Here is a 15763-nt window from a genome sequence, read left to right on the forward strand (position 1 = left end):
GAATTTAGGCTAGACTTGCGCTTTCCAGATAGGAGATCAGGTGTTGTTACAAACACACCCAAAACCTAGTAGAGTTAAAAAGGTTAACAAGGAGTGGGAAATATTATATAATTTCCTGATAATGGAAATTCCACATCTAGGATGCTGATTGTTAGTATGTGCTAGATCAGGAAGGGTCAAAGGGCTGTATGCACACAAAGGTATGCAGAACTTTGTTTACTGAACGTGTGAACACATGAAGCCTGGGATAAAAGGTAGAGTAGTGTAAATATGTAGCCGGCCGGTGTGGCCGTGCGGTTAAAGGCGCTTCAGTCTGGAACCGCGTGACCGCTACGGTCGCAGGTTCGAATCCTGCCTCGGGCATGGATGTGTGTGATGTCCTTAGGTTAGTTAGGTTTAAGTAGTTCTAAGTTCTAGGGGACTGATGACCACAGAAGTTAAGTCCCATAGTGCTCAGAGCCATTTTTTTGTAAATATGTAAATAGTTAGTAAGAAGTTTAAATATAGTTAGTGAAGAATTTGGATTACGATCAATGTCCTGAAAGAACGCAAGTAGATGAAGATCCATTTCCCACCACTACTAGGGAACATACCTGAAAATTATGTACGTAGTATATAACTTTGGTACAACCTTACATTATCTAGGGGTGAGTGCTATATAAAGACATATACATAGAGGCACACTACTAAGTTATGACATAATGAGAGCTAAGAATATTTTGTGAGAGGCAATCGATGCACATAAATTGTGTGGCATATGTTTAGGATATGATACAGCGCATACCACTACATTAAGCTACAAGATATATATAGTATATATGAATACATAATGTTACATATAACAGTGATCTACGAATGTATACATCTATGTACAACCCAAAGACCGACAATCTAAATACATCAAAGTATATACAGTATCCGCACTAAGTTCAAGTTAACAACTACATTAAAACTAAGGTAAATACTACACCTAAAACGATACCATTCTAAAAACGAGCTACTCACAAGGAAAATTGGTTCCATGGGAGGAAAAAGCTATGGGAAATATTGAATATGTCAGAGAGCACATTTACGCTCGACTGACAACAGGCAAGAAGTGTAAGCTTAACTGAAAGATTTGCAATTTGAAAAGATAATAAAATACAAAATCGTTATTTTGTTGGCAGGTATTCGATGTCTAGGAATCCTTTGTCTGAATGAATATGAATGTATGAACAGCTGGTTGACCTTCGGAAAAACCAGAATCTAACTAGTTTATTAAACATATTTCTTTGATAAAGATAGTGGAAATCATGTTTTGCAGGTTCTATTTTCTATGAATGGAGTATATGATTAAGGCAAAAGTATCGGAGGTGGGCCCTGCTTGTAATGTAGTTATAAGTACTTTGTTTGAAAGTGGTTTATGAATGGAAAAATAATGGCTAAGGAATCTTAGTATATCGGTATATTCACCTGACTGCTAGTAGAGGCAGAAAGAATATTTTTCAATAGTCTTGAAGGAACACAAAAGGTCAAATCATTTTACGCTTAAAAGAAAAGTTATTATGTGTCTGTTCTAAAATGAAAATCTGTATGAAATTGTATTGAAATTATTATTTGCATCGTAATTACTGTACTGTATGTGACGTATTGTAATCTACTCAGGGGAAACTAATGTTCAAGAATTATGAAAGAATGAATGATCAAAAGCTATAAGCAAAGGATACTTCAAAAGGTACATGGGTAAACGCCATAGTGCTATGTCAATTGAAAAGTGAGGTGTCTGTAGAGAAAAAAAAGTGCTGACCTGTGCATCAACGACGAACGAATGTACGGAACTTCCTGAACACAGAAGGCAATGATTAAAACAAGAAAAGGATGATCTGGATACTTACCAGACAGAATTCTACAGCTGGCACGTTGTGCGTTGGGTACTCTTCGGCGCTGAAAATATACGCAAGCCGTTGTACGTATTAGGGCGGAATATTTCCACATGATGCTGACAAGGAACCATGCCGTAGAAACAGTTCACGGTTACTAATCTTTCGCCACGCTGAGGCAATCAACACTGAGAGCGGGGAGACCGCGAACACCTTCAATCAGAAAGGGGTTTTGAGAATGAAAGTACACAGAACTGTAGCAAATAAACATACTACTGCACACACTGTTGTAACCTGTAAGAAACGAGTGTTTTATCTTGGAAACAGTAACAAATGTCCGAGGTTACTACTGTATTTTCCTACATTTTTCTTTCACTTGTTTCTGGTATATAAGTTAGTAATAAGAAGTTTTTGAACAGATATATCCCTAAAATGAAATGGCCTCTAATAAAGGATTTTCCTATATCTGGACTAAATGATAAATGAAAACATTAGATACAAGTCAAATTTTAAAATATGTAAAAGAAACTCATAAGTGTAATTAGTTAAAATCACTGTGAAGGATAGGTATATATCAGACATACTTGCCCTCAGCCGTAATCGATGAAAAATCTAGTATTTCTTTCAGCAGACAGGAGCGAATATAATACATCATTTCAGCGTACGACATCCGCTTCAGGCTAATGTTCAAAATTATGGAACATGTCCCATGAAAAGCCTAAAAGATCCAAAATGAGAAAGAAAAACAAAGAAAGAATATTTTAACGTTTACTTTTATAGAACATAAAATTTGCTGTGCGTTAAGCGTAAACGCTCCGTCTCCGAGAATAATTATTATATTACATTGTAGACGCTTACACATTAAAGATGTGTTATTAGACGAGCTCTTCGATGTTGCAGTATTTGAGATATTTTCGTGAGCAACAGTGAAACTCCTATACCAAAATTCATTTCTGAATGATAAATTAAAATTATTGTATCAAGTAAATGATAAAGCCGTCAATGTAATCTATCGCAGCTGTACCTATGGGAAGAACACAGTGCAAATGAAAGAAAATTACGTTTGGTCTTCCTCATTACGCAACGCTTAAAAGAAAAGTTCATTATTTAAAATTATAGACGATCCTGTCAAGAAAGAAAAGACACAATATCGCGGCTATTAAAAACACCTGAAGAATTTTCCTCTTGCGCGAAAGTAAAATTACTGCCCATGAGATTGGTAAGAAAATACAAGAAACTTTACATATCTTTAATGCAATAAGCGAGTTCCAAAACTGATTCAAGTATCAACTGTGATGATTTCTGTAACATACATCTAACTTTCCGAGGTGAGTCACACGGTTGTATCATTATCTGTACTGAATAATTACATTATAAAAGGTTGGTAAACTTTTCTTCCCAGTAAGTTCAGCAAAAACCAAATAACATTGTCAGTCAAATAACATTCTGTTACTGACAATGTAGAGTATCAACGAGGTGTAGTGTAAAATGCACTTTAGACGATACGTTACGAGCAAACTTGCGAGGGATCGGTCTTTGTCAACGCTTGTGTGGAAATCATTGGCTTAATTCAAAAGTGAACGTAATATCCACATTAAAAGATCATTGTATTTGTACACGTCCTGCAAGTTCTTCCGTTTATACCCGCGGCGTGCACATCTATCAGATAGCTAATATTTTTTATTATACACGAAAGGGCGATGTCTTCTCTCTCTGTGAGTCCTTGTTGTGCTTTTTCGTTCACGGGTGTAAATTGTAGTTGTTACTAGATTGTAGTTGTTACTAAATTGCAGTTTTTTCTTGACTGTAGACAGTAACTGCACTGAAGGAGGTTCCATTAGACAAAATTTGTACGCTTAACTTAAAGTGTCTTCTCAATGGTGGTCACATACACAGTCCAATTACACTAATCTGATCACCTGTCAAAAGCCTGAATAACCACCTTTCGCAGCACGGACGTGCGGGAAGAGAGTCAGTGAAGTTCTGGAAGGTACCAACAGGGATGTGGAGCCATGCGCGACTCTAGTGCCGTGGCCAGCTGCGATAGGTTTCCCGATTGAGGATCAATAGCGCGAACAACACGTTCGAAGTGAAACTTCCTGGCAGATTAACACAGTTTTAATCTGCCAGGAAGTTTCATATCAGCGCACACCGCTGCGGAGTGAAAATCTCCCCAGGCTGTGGCTAAGCCACGTCTCCGCAATATCCTTTCTTTCAGAAGTGCTAGTTCTGCAAGGCTCGCAGGAGAGCTTCTGTAAAGTTTGGAAGGTAGGAGACGAGGTACTGGCAGAAGTATAGCTGTGAGTCCGGGGGGTGAGTGGTGCTTGGGTAGCTCAGCTGGTAGAACACTTGACCACGAAAGGCAAAGGTCCCGAGGTCGAGTCTCGGTCCGGCACTCAGTTTTAATCTGCCAGGAAGTTTCATATCAGCGCACACTCCGCTGCAGAGTGAAAATCTCATTATGGAGACGATCGGAGTGGTCCCACAGTTTTCGACTGGGTTTAAATCCGGTGGGGTTTGGTGGTCAAGGGAATAACACAAACTCCTCCTGGCGCTCTTCGAACCACTCACGTACACTGTGACCCGTGTGACATGTTGCATTGTGGTAGATGCCACCGTGTTGAGGAGAAATAAAACTGATTGTAGCTGTGGACATGGTCCCAAAGGAGAAATGCATATTTGTGTTGACCCACTGTGCCTTTCAGAGTGACAAGATCTCCCAGGAAGTGCCACGAAAACATTCCCCAGGCAATAACGCTCCTATTTGGACCCTTTTGCTAGGCCGTATATGCTAAAGACCATCATCTGTCCGATGGAGCAAAAAACGCTGACGTTCACCCCTGTTATCTACGGGCTGTGTTGCAACGCACTTGCCTCGGCGCGATTTTTGGATAGCGCCGCTTGGGCACGCACGGTATACTTTAAATGCAGTAAATGCTTCCACTCTTGGCCCGGAAGCCAATGATCATGCCCTTTTGAATATCAGGTAAATCGCTCTTTTTCTGCCTTACGACAACGTCTGCACTGTTTGCCCAGTCCCCTCGACACGCTTCATACACCCTCACCTGTCGTCTGTGAGTGGTTATCGCACGTCGACGTCAAATACAAGTGGTGGTCCCACTAATGCGACTGTACTATGTATTTCCATGTCATTATAAGATTCAATATGATATTACCAATGTTCTTACACCTAATTCTCTGCTACATCATGAGACAAGTCCTCCCCGTCATAGAAGTCCTCAATGTACCCCTTCCACCCATCGGCTCTCTCCTCTGTGTTAAAAGGTGAATTTCCATTGCACTCTTCTGAAAGTTACCGCGCTTAATTTTAATTTCACTGTAGATTGTTTTGAGTTTTTTGTATGCTGAGTCAGTCCTTCCGACTATCATTTCTTTTTCGATTTCCTCACATTCTTCATGAAGTCATTTCGCCTTAGTTTCCGTGCACTTGCTATTTATTCCATTCCTAAATAACTTGTATTTCAATATTCCCGAATTTCCTGGAACATTTTTGTACTTCCTTCTTTCGTCGATCAACTGAAGTATTTCTTCTATAACCCGTGGCTTCTCGCAGTTACCTTCCTTGTAGCTACGTTTTGCTTTCCAACTTCTGTGATTCCCATTTTTAGAGATGTCCATTGCAAATTTGATGGAATCCTGTGAGAAATAAATATGAGACCAGCATTGACGACCACCATATGTTCCAGCTGGAATGTAATAATTCGTTCCAGTTCACTTCTGTGTTTCAATCAGCTTTCTGTTCCAGTGGGACTTACCAGCATTAGTGGGGTGTATCCTAGAGTCTTCTCTGTGCAAGGTAAAAAGTGTGCTCTGAGTGCTCTGTGGACGTTAGTGATGTGCTGATTGTGAATTTTCGAACACGAGATACTTTGCTGAGTCTCGGTTGATATCGGTGAAGTAAATAATATTTAGATGAGAGCTTGTGAACATTTTTCTGTATTGTCAGCAAATAAGCTGTCACCATACCTTTCAGTGCAGCTGAAATCAGAAGATACTCTTACACAAAGCTTGAACCATTACACATATGGAAAACTGACAAAAACAACGACCAAAATTTTAGCTACAGAAGTACGATGAACAACAGATACAGCGTGTATTCTTATCTATATATGTGTTGAACAAAAGAAGCAACCAGAAGAAACAAAGAATTTGGAATGACTCTTCTTGAGTAAAATCGGCTATATTTCATCCGTGAGTGAAAAGAACCTTAAAATCGCAAGATTGAACACCCTTCTCTAGTGTACGAGTACTTACTTTCTTGGATTCTGTTAGACAAATTGGTGTTCCAGGCTAGAGGTCGATGATATTCACTGATGATGCAAAACATTATGAACAACGGCTTAATGTCATGCTGGTCCACCTCTGGTAGCCAATACAGCAGCTACTCTGCATTATTTGGATTCGACAAGTTCTTCGCAGGTTATGTGGCACCAAATGTCTAGGCAAAGGTCATGTGATCCCTGTAAATTACGGGCCGGTGATCAGTGGTGGCGAAGCCGGTTTCAGATAGCGTGACAGATGCTTTCCATCGGCTTCAGATCAGGAGAATTTAGTCGCCATTACATCAAAGTGAGTTCACTATCATGCTCCTCAAGCCACAGCAGCACGATTTTGGCCTCGTGAAACTGTCATTTATCCTTCTGGAAAATGCTCTCGCCTTCCTGAAAAAACATCAGTCATGACTCGATGAAGAGATACAGTCCAGCGTGACCAGGCTGCCTTTCATTAACTCCGCATTTTAATGAAAACCCCAGCGAATGTGCTCTATAGTGTATAGTGCAATACTGCCATCCAACCTCCCCACCCCTCCCCCACCCACCAGGGCTGGTTCTGTAGTGAGGTGTACATGTTTCGAGCAACCACTCGTCAGGAGGTCGGCATCTCTGGACACGGTCATCGACCTGGTGCAACAAAAAACGCGATTGATCCCACTAGGCGACATGCTTTCGTTTACCCATGGTTCAGACTCGATGATCACCTGGCCACTGTAAACTTATTGTTGACGTCATTCAATCAACGTAGGAAAACATAGGGATCGTTTGTGAAGGACCCCCATATTCCCCAATGTGCGCTGGACAGTGCACTCCGAAACACTTGTGCCGGCACTAGCACTGTTCTCTATCTTCCCGTTCGGTGATGAGGCGTGGATGTCCGACACCTTGTCTCCTACTCGTGGTTTCACTATACTTCAATCACTTTCCGTAGATGCTCATGGAAGCAGCACGTGAACTGCCGAGCAGTTCCGCCGTTTGCTTGATACTCTTCCGAGTTCCACAAACCATAAGAACCTGCCCTTTGTCAAGTCACTAACGTCAGTGGATTTCCCCATTTTCAACCACTAGCGTCGCTAGAATGATGCCCGATTCGTCTCTCTTTCGCTTAAGTAGGTTCCTTCCCGCATCATACGCCCGCAACGCCGGCAGGCGTTATTCATTCTCGTGGTTGTCGGTGGTTATAGGTTTTTTTCTTTTTTTTTTTTTTTTTTTTTTTTTAACCGTCGTGCATTACTAAACGTGCGCGTCGTTACGTATAGACAAACACCAACCCCATACACGTTTAGGTAAACTACACACATTTTCTGCTGCCGAGCACTGCTTGAATCCACAATCTGCAATGAATCAGAAAAACGCCAAGATCCTCGTTATCACTTCCTTTTCATTCGACAATGTTGTCAAAAACACAAGATATACTCTCATGAAGGTGTAGAATCCATCTTGGTAGCGCTAAAGTCAAACTTACAGCAGAAAACAGCGTAAGATCCTCAACTTCCCATCGTCGACGAGGACTACATAGTTTAAGCTCGGCTGATACAAATAGCCTTAAACGAAATTGTACGTTTTCTTTTCATATATATCATCCCGGTATTTTCCTTTATCGATCTAGGGAAACCACGCAAATTATACAGCTGATGTAATAAATTATTGATGGTGTACAGCAACCATCCACAAATTGGTTTTAGATTACTGTTCCCGGTGTCAAATTTACACATCGCCAGACGGTTTTCATGCTTTATCAAAAGAAAAGATACATTAGTTTCCTCTGATTTATAATTGCTCATTTGTCGTCATAACGCAACAGATCTATTTTAAAAAATGGCTCTGAGCACTATGGGACTTAACATCTGAGGTCATCAGTCCCCTAGAACTTAGAACTACTTAAACCTAACTAACCTAAGGACATCACACACATCCATGCCCGAGGCAGGATTCGAACCTGCGACCGTAGCGGAGGCGCGTTTCCAGACTGTGTAACCTCCCCCTCACTTATCGACCTTAATGACAGTGAAAAATTAAACCGCGTGTACCTAATGGAAATTTGGGAAAAGCAATCGTCACCGAAGTTAATCTGTCGGTAAAGAGGGAGGAAAGGGTTACATCTAAATGAAAGGAAAAATGCAAATGAAACTGGTGGAAATTAATTTTGAAAAGGGCTAAAGTTAATAAAGAAAGTAAATGTGCGGCCGTTACGTTAACAATTAACTAGCGGTAATTAGATATTTGAGATTTAGGGGAAATTACGGTCGCCAGTCCTATGGACAATTGCTACAGTAACTGAAAAAGAAAGGTTATTACACATATAATTAGCACTAGAAGCGTGGCAACTGAAGGTTGACACGTGTCGTGTGAAAACTGAAAGTTTGTCAGAAGTAATAAATTTGGCTACACTCTGACTTAATATAGCAAAAGAATTAATAAAACCGGAAAATTGAAAGTTAATTTAGTGACTGAGATTAATAGTGAACTTTGTTTCTGAAGCATATCGAAATTCAGTAAATTACAGTTAGTCTTGGGCTACCTCAACAATCATTTCAAAAGCTACTTGAATCTACGCAATTTAGAAGTAAGAGATTTAACTTCGAACTTGAATTAAATGATTCTGAACAATTAACAATAGTAAAATTTAGTACGTACCAAGCTGAGCTGCAGTCACAGGTAAGCTAAAATATGCTAACAAAACTCGCACTCTTAATTTGTGCTCATGTAATCTAAATATTGTAGCCAGCTACGAATACTTTAACTGAACTTTGAAATTAAAGCAGTGAAATCGAATTATGTTATTTTAATGCTGGCGTTTGAATTTCAACGACACTCGAGTTCATTCCGGAAAAGGAAGGGACCCTGCTTGGTAATGCAATTGGGACAATGAGCAACAAATGTTCATGCTAAGTTGCTGTAATTATAGTTACGAAAATGGAACAGTTTGAAAAGCTGTGGTCTGCCATACAGTTCTAAAACTTTACGTGCTTCCAGTCTTCCTTGTTGGTTGATTGAAGGTTTGAAGCCGTCGATCGAGGAGGTGGCGACAGTCACTCATTGTCGGCCGTCGCTGTTGCAGAAGCTGGATGTTGGCGCGCCTTCTTCTCGACACGGTCACCAGGCGAAACGGGCTCTTGATGTGTGTCAGCTAATGCTTCCCGTCCGCGACACCGTGTCAGAAACTGTCATAGCAAGTCGAGCGCAATTACGTGCTGCCCAACCCCGAAAGCGGGGCAACTCGCGGGAGCGTCACACAACACACCTGCTCCACTGCACCACCCCAGCCAGACTCCGCTCTACTCGCGCTCCGCGCGACTGAGTTAACACTACCAAAGATCCTAAACACTTTGGTTCTCCACACGACCTATCGATGTATTTGTTCGATAGCATAGTTTTCTCTAGGCCAGACCCAGCGTATAAATACAAATAATATTCACAAAACAAACCAATTATACATCGACATAAATGCATATATATACAAATAGTAAAACAATTACAATAAAGAGACAGAAATATCATATCTTCAGGTGACAAAATAAGGAAAAAATTATAGTACAATAGATGGAAATAGGAGGATATGCATTTCCGGCGCTACACGTGTCCCACATTGTCTGAGGATGTTCGTGTAACCTAAACAGACTCAGAAAATGTCCCAAAAAAGAAACAGCGGAAATGCATATACTCAAAACATCAACAAAATTTAGCATTCGTCTAATTAACCATAAATCAATTTTTAGACCATAATAATTGAGTGGAGACACTCCTAATCTTAGTCCACTCTGTCATCTCGCACAAAATAAAACAGGTTGACAACATATTAAAAGTCACAGAAAACATAGAAAATGGTTTAGCTATTCCAAAATCATTAAAATTCGTAACACTGTAAGAAATGGAATACTATTTACAAAATTAATTAGAATGCATGGTCATAAAACGAGGTAGATCAAAATACGCAAATAAATAATTACGTATTATACACATTTTTATGTAACCTTTTCATAATTAATATTCTCGTCATGAGAGTCCAATTAACGCTAAACAAGAAAATAATAATATTCAGCAGATCGAAAAAACCACAAATATTGACAACGGAATTCTTTCACATCAGCTGTCCGGGAAGAAAAACAACTCCGCCTTCCGTACCCGCAAGTGCAAAGAATGCCGACAGCGGCACAAGAACCGACAGCGGCTCCGCCTCGCCAGTATTGTTGCGCCCGCCTGTGCGGCACGCTTGATCTCACTTGCCTGTGTAACGGCATTTCCAGAACGTCCGTTTCACTGAATTCTTTCGGAAAAACTCACTCCCGAGTAATCTCAAGGAGTTCATTAACACTATCACAGTGGATAACTCAACACTGTCCATCATCATACGCATGTACTAGCCTGAAACTTAAAACAGCGTCTAAGTACATCGGCAATGACTAGTAAATCACATGTTTATGAAATCTTACAGCTAGTTACAAAATCATATTTACATTCCTTAATCTACTGTGACTCAGCTGAAAACTTAAAATAGCAGCTTGGATTTTTCGATTGATTATTAATCAATTCCTCTTAAATCATTTAGTCAAAATTAATTACTTATTAATTACAACTTCTTTAATGTCCTCTTGGTCAGGCAAAAGCATGGCAATCTAGCAAATCGTTTAAATCTTACACTCTATATTTACATATTGTACAAATTACCCATTCTGTGGTATTAATCAATCCTAGGATGGTACAATTTCAAGTCTACAATGTTCCATATACCTAATAGTTTTCCAGAGCTTGGATACTCTAAGCAATAAGCATTTGTGTGAGGTATACCAATGACTTTATATGGTCCATTATAAACAAACTTAAATTTAGAGATTTCATTGTCTATCTCGCTCGATTTCTCATGAGCTTTTACAAGTACTAAGTCTCCGATTGCAAACTTAGCAAAACGCGCTTTAGCGTCATGACGACGTATGCGAGCATCGGCTTTTAGCTTCATTACTTCTCGCAAACGATCTTTTTTCACACCAATACTAATGTCAATCCGTGGAGGGAATTTGATTATCTCTTCCACTAAACTTTTACTTCTGTCATCCAACAGGATTTCCTCTGGAGAAAATCCCGTCGATTCATGTCTCAAGGTGTTCATAATTCTCTCAAATACTGCTACATATTTGCCCCATGCGCTATGGTTGTGATGGCAATCGGTACAGCAAAGTCGGCCTAGCTCGCGCATATACCTCTCAGCGGGATTCCCAGCCGGACAATAAGCTGAAATATGGATCACCTCGACCCCATTACTTTCCATGCCTTCATTCCACAACTTAGAAGTAAATTGTGCCCCATTGTCTGATAGAATCGCCTTGGGCTTACCAATATGAACAAAATAATCGTTCACAAGCTTGCTATAGACCGCTTTGGCTGTAGCTTTCCTAATCGGGTATAGCTTGATGAACTTGGAAAAACCTTCTAGCACTACTAAAATGTAGGCATAGTTTCCTGATGACTTGGGCAAAGGTCCGTACAAGTCCACGCACAGTAATTCAAAGGTGTCGTTAGGCCTTATACTTTGCATAGGACCACGACTCGTACAGTTGGTAACCTTCACCTTCTGACGTAAATCGCAAGTTTTCACCCTGTCAGTAACGCGTTTTAACATGTTGTTAAAATGCACTACTTCACTCAGCTTTTCCGTACATTTCTTTGGTCCACAGTGACCATACGCCAAATGGTAGTAGTCTATTATTTCCGTGACGAATTTGGTGGGCCAGCATACCCGCCAAATATTACTATCTTCACCCTTACGTATGTACAAGATATGATCGTATATTTTGTAATACTTCCTTAATTTCTCTCCTTCTGGACTCCTTTCGTCATATCGGGTTTTCACCATATTTAAACAACCATCCTCGTTCTGATGACGACGTAGATTCTTACAGATGTTCACTATCAATTTGCGTCCCTCAACTTCTTTAAAATAGTATAATTTGACCACTCCATCTGACTCATCTTTCAATGCGTCTTGATTAGACTCGGGCAACAGCGACAGCGCATCCGCTACGCAATTGTCGGTCCCTTTTACGTAACAGATGTCATAGTTAAATTGCTGTAAATACAGCGACCACCTAGTCAGTCTTTCGTGAAGTAGTTTACAATCCTTCAGATAAGTGAGCACCTTATGGTCCATATGAATAATCACCTTACGGTCCCATAGATAACCCTTGAACTTCTTGAATCCCCACACGATAGCGAGACACTCTTTCTCAGAAATCGTGTAGTTTCGCTCACTTTTTGATAAAGTTCGACTCGCGAACGCTATCGTTCGGTGTTCCTTATCCTCTCCTTTACCAACTTCTTGGAACAGTTCTACCCCCACCCCGTAATTCGACGAATCCGTTCCCAGATGGAAGGGTAGCGATAAATCAGGATGAAATAGTATGTTAGATCCTAACAACTCGTCTTTTAATCTCTCGAAAGCGGCCTGACACCCGTCAGTCCACACAAACGGAACATTTTTGCGTAAGAGGTTATTCAAATTTTCATCATTAAACACTTGTCCTTTTACAAATTTACGGTAAAATCCTGTGAGCCCTAGAAAACTTTTTAACTGTTTCCTAGACTTGGGTGGAGGACAATTCCTTATTGCCTCTAGTTTCTCTGGGTCCTTCGTAATACCAGCAGTGGTAATTACATGCCCTAAAAATTTCAGTTCCTGCTTCACAAATTCGCAATTCTTTAGCTTTAGAGTCATTCCGCCACGGCGCAATGCTCTAAAAACTTCATCTAACAGGTCACAATGGTCATGCCAAGTGGCATTGGCCAACAATAGGTCGTCAACATATATAGCTAATCTTGAAATCAAAGGCGGTCCTAGCACTTTATCTAGGGCCCTGATGAATACGGACACAGATATATTAAGTCCAAACGACAGTACTCTATACTGATAACACCTGCCCGCAAACAAGAAGGCGGTGTATGGCCTAGATTCTTCTTCGAATTCTATTTGCCAGTAACTAGCCGTCAGATCGAGGCTAGTCATGAACTTAACGTCATGAAAACGTTGCAAAATCTCCTCCATACTCTCTGGTCTGTCTGTTTCGCGTTGAACGACTCTATTCAACGTGCGTGCGTCAATCACAATACGCACACTACCATGCCGTTTTGTTACAATAACCAAACCGTTATTGTATGGACTCGTACTTCTTTCAATCACTCCCCATGCGATCATCTTATCTATCTCCCGTTGCACTGCTTCCTTTTTGGACAGCGGTATAGCATACGGTCTCACGAAGAATGGTTCGTGCGGAATTACATGCAACTTGCATTTCTATCCTTCCACAAGTCCCGGTTTGTCTGAAAACACACTCTTATTCCTCATTATTACTTCATACAGGCCTCGTCTTTGTTCGTGTGTTACGTTTGACACACCGACTACAATACTTTCCAATTCACTTTCTACACTATTGTCAATGCCGAGATTCCTCACATTACAGTAGTTCAAATTCATACCTACGTCAATACCATCCGGCCAGTTAACAATGTGTATAGGGTGGTATTGCCTATGGATCACCTCGTCAAAACTAACTACTATTGTCTTATCTTGTGATGTACATGTCAATGCCGAGATTCCTCACATTACAGTAGTTCAAATTCATACCTACGTCAATACCACCCGGCCAGTTAACAATGTGTATAGGCTGGTATTGCCTATGGATCACCTCGTCAAAACTAACTACTATTTTTTTATCTTGTGATGTACATGTCAAAGTTTTGCTTTCGCAATTAATCACTGCACGGTACTTTCATAGCCAATCTAACCCGATAATTACTTCCGTAGTTAAGTCTGGCACAACGACAAACTCTTGTTCAAATCGTGCCCCACAAATCTCGAAGTTGACAAAAATCTGTTTTGTGACCGGTTTACTGGCCTTCCCAGTAGCACCGATAATTTTCACTCCTGTTACTGGCATAACTACGATACCAGGTCTGTCTTTCAGTAACTCAAATACACTCCTGGAAATGGAAAAAAGAACACATTGACACCGGTGTGTCAGACCCACCATACTTGCTCCGGACACTGCGAGAGGGCTGTACAAGCAATGATCACACGCACGGCACAGCGGACACACCGGGAACCGCTGTGATGGCCGTCGAATGGCGCTAGCTGCGCAGCATTTGTGCACCGCCGCCGTCAGTGTCAGCCAGTTTGCCGTGGCATACGGAGCTCCATCGCAGTCTTTAACACTGGTAGCATGCCGCGGCAGCGTGGACGTGAACCGTATGTGCGTTGACGGACTTTGAGCGAGGGCGTATAGTGGGCATGCGGGAGGCCGGGTGGACGTACCGCCGAATTGCTCAACACGTGGGGCGTGAGGTCTCCACAGTACATCGATGTTGTCGCCAGTGGTCGGCGGAAGGTGCACGTGCCCGTCGACCTGGGACCGCAGCGACGCACGGATGCACGCCAAGACCGTAGGATCCTACGCAGTGCCGTAGGGGACCGCACCGCCACTTCCCAGCAAATTAGGGACACTGTTGCTCCTGGGGTATCGGCGAGGACCATTCGCAACCGTCTCCATGAAGCTGGGCTACGGCCCGCACACCGTTAGGCCGTCTTCCGCTCACGCCCCAACATCGTGCAGCCCGCCTCCAGTGGTGTCGCGACAGGCGTGAATGGAGGGACGAATGGAGACGTGTCGCCTTCAGCGATGAGAGTCGCTTCTGCCTTGGTGCCAATGATGGTCGTATGCGTGTTTGGCGCCGTGCAGGTGAGCGCCACAATCAGGACTGCATACGACCGAGGCACACAGGGCCAACACCCGGCATCATGGCGTGGGGAGCGATCTCCTACACTGGCCGTACACCACTGGTGATCGTCGAGGGGACACTGAACAGTGCACGGTACATCCAAACCGTCATCGAACCCATCGTTCTACCATTCCTAGACCGGCAAGGGAACTTGCTGTTCCAACAGGACAATGCACGTCCGCATGTATCCCGTGCCACCCAACGTGCTCTAGAAGGTGTAAGTCAACTACCCTGGCCAGCAAGATCTCCGGATCTGTCCCCCATTGAGCATGTTTGGGACTGGATGAAGCGTCGTCTCACGCGGTCTGCACGTCCAGCACGAACGCTGGTCCAACTGAGGCGCCAGGTGGAAATGGCATGGCAAGCCGTTCCACAGGACTACATCCAGCATCTCTACGATCGTCTCCATGGGAGAATAGCAGCCTGCATAGCTGCGAAAGGTGGATATACACTGTACTAGTGCCGACATTGTGCATGCTCTGTTGCCTGTGTCTATGTGCCTGTGGTTCTGTCAGTGTGATCATGTGATGTTTCTGACCCCAGGAATGTGTCAATAAAGTTTCTCCTTCCTGGGACAATGAATTCACGGTGTTCTTATTTCAATTTCCAGGAGTGTATTTTCCCAGATACAGCACTCAATTCTGCACCGGTGTCAATCAACACGTTTAGTTGTAGGTCGTGCATATTAACAGACACTACTATCTGTCTACACTTGTCCTCGACTGTTTCATTATTTTCCCACAGTAAATACTCGTCTATATCTAGGTCATTCCAGAAAAAACCATCCGGCTTTGATCCTAAATCCGGCTTATCTGGCGGCCTTTTCAGCCTCTGTTCACATAC

Source organism: Schistocerca piceifrons, chromosome 2 (genome assembly GCF_021461385.2).
Source record: "Schistocerca piceifrons isolate TAMUIC-IGC-003096 chromosome 2, iqSchPice1.1, whole genome shotgun sequence".
Lineage (NCBI taxonomy): Eukaryota > Metazoa > Arthropoda > Insecta > Orthoptera > Acrididae > Schistocerca > Schistocerca piceifrons.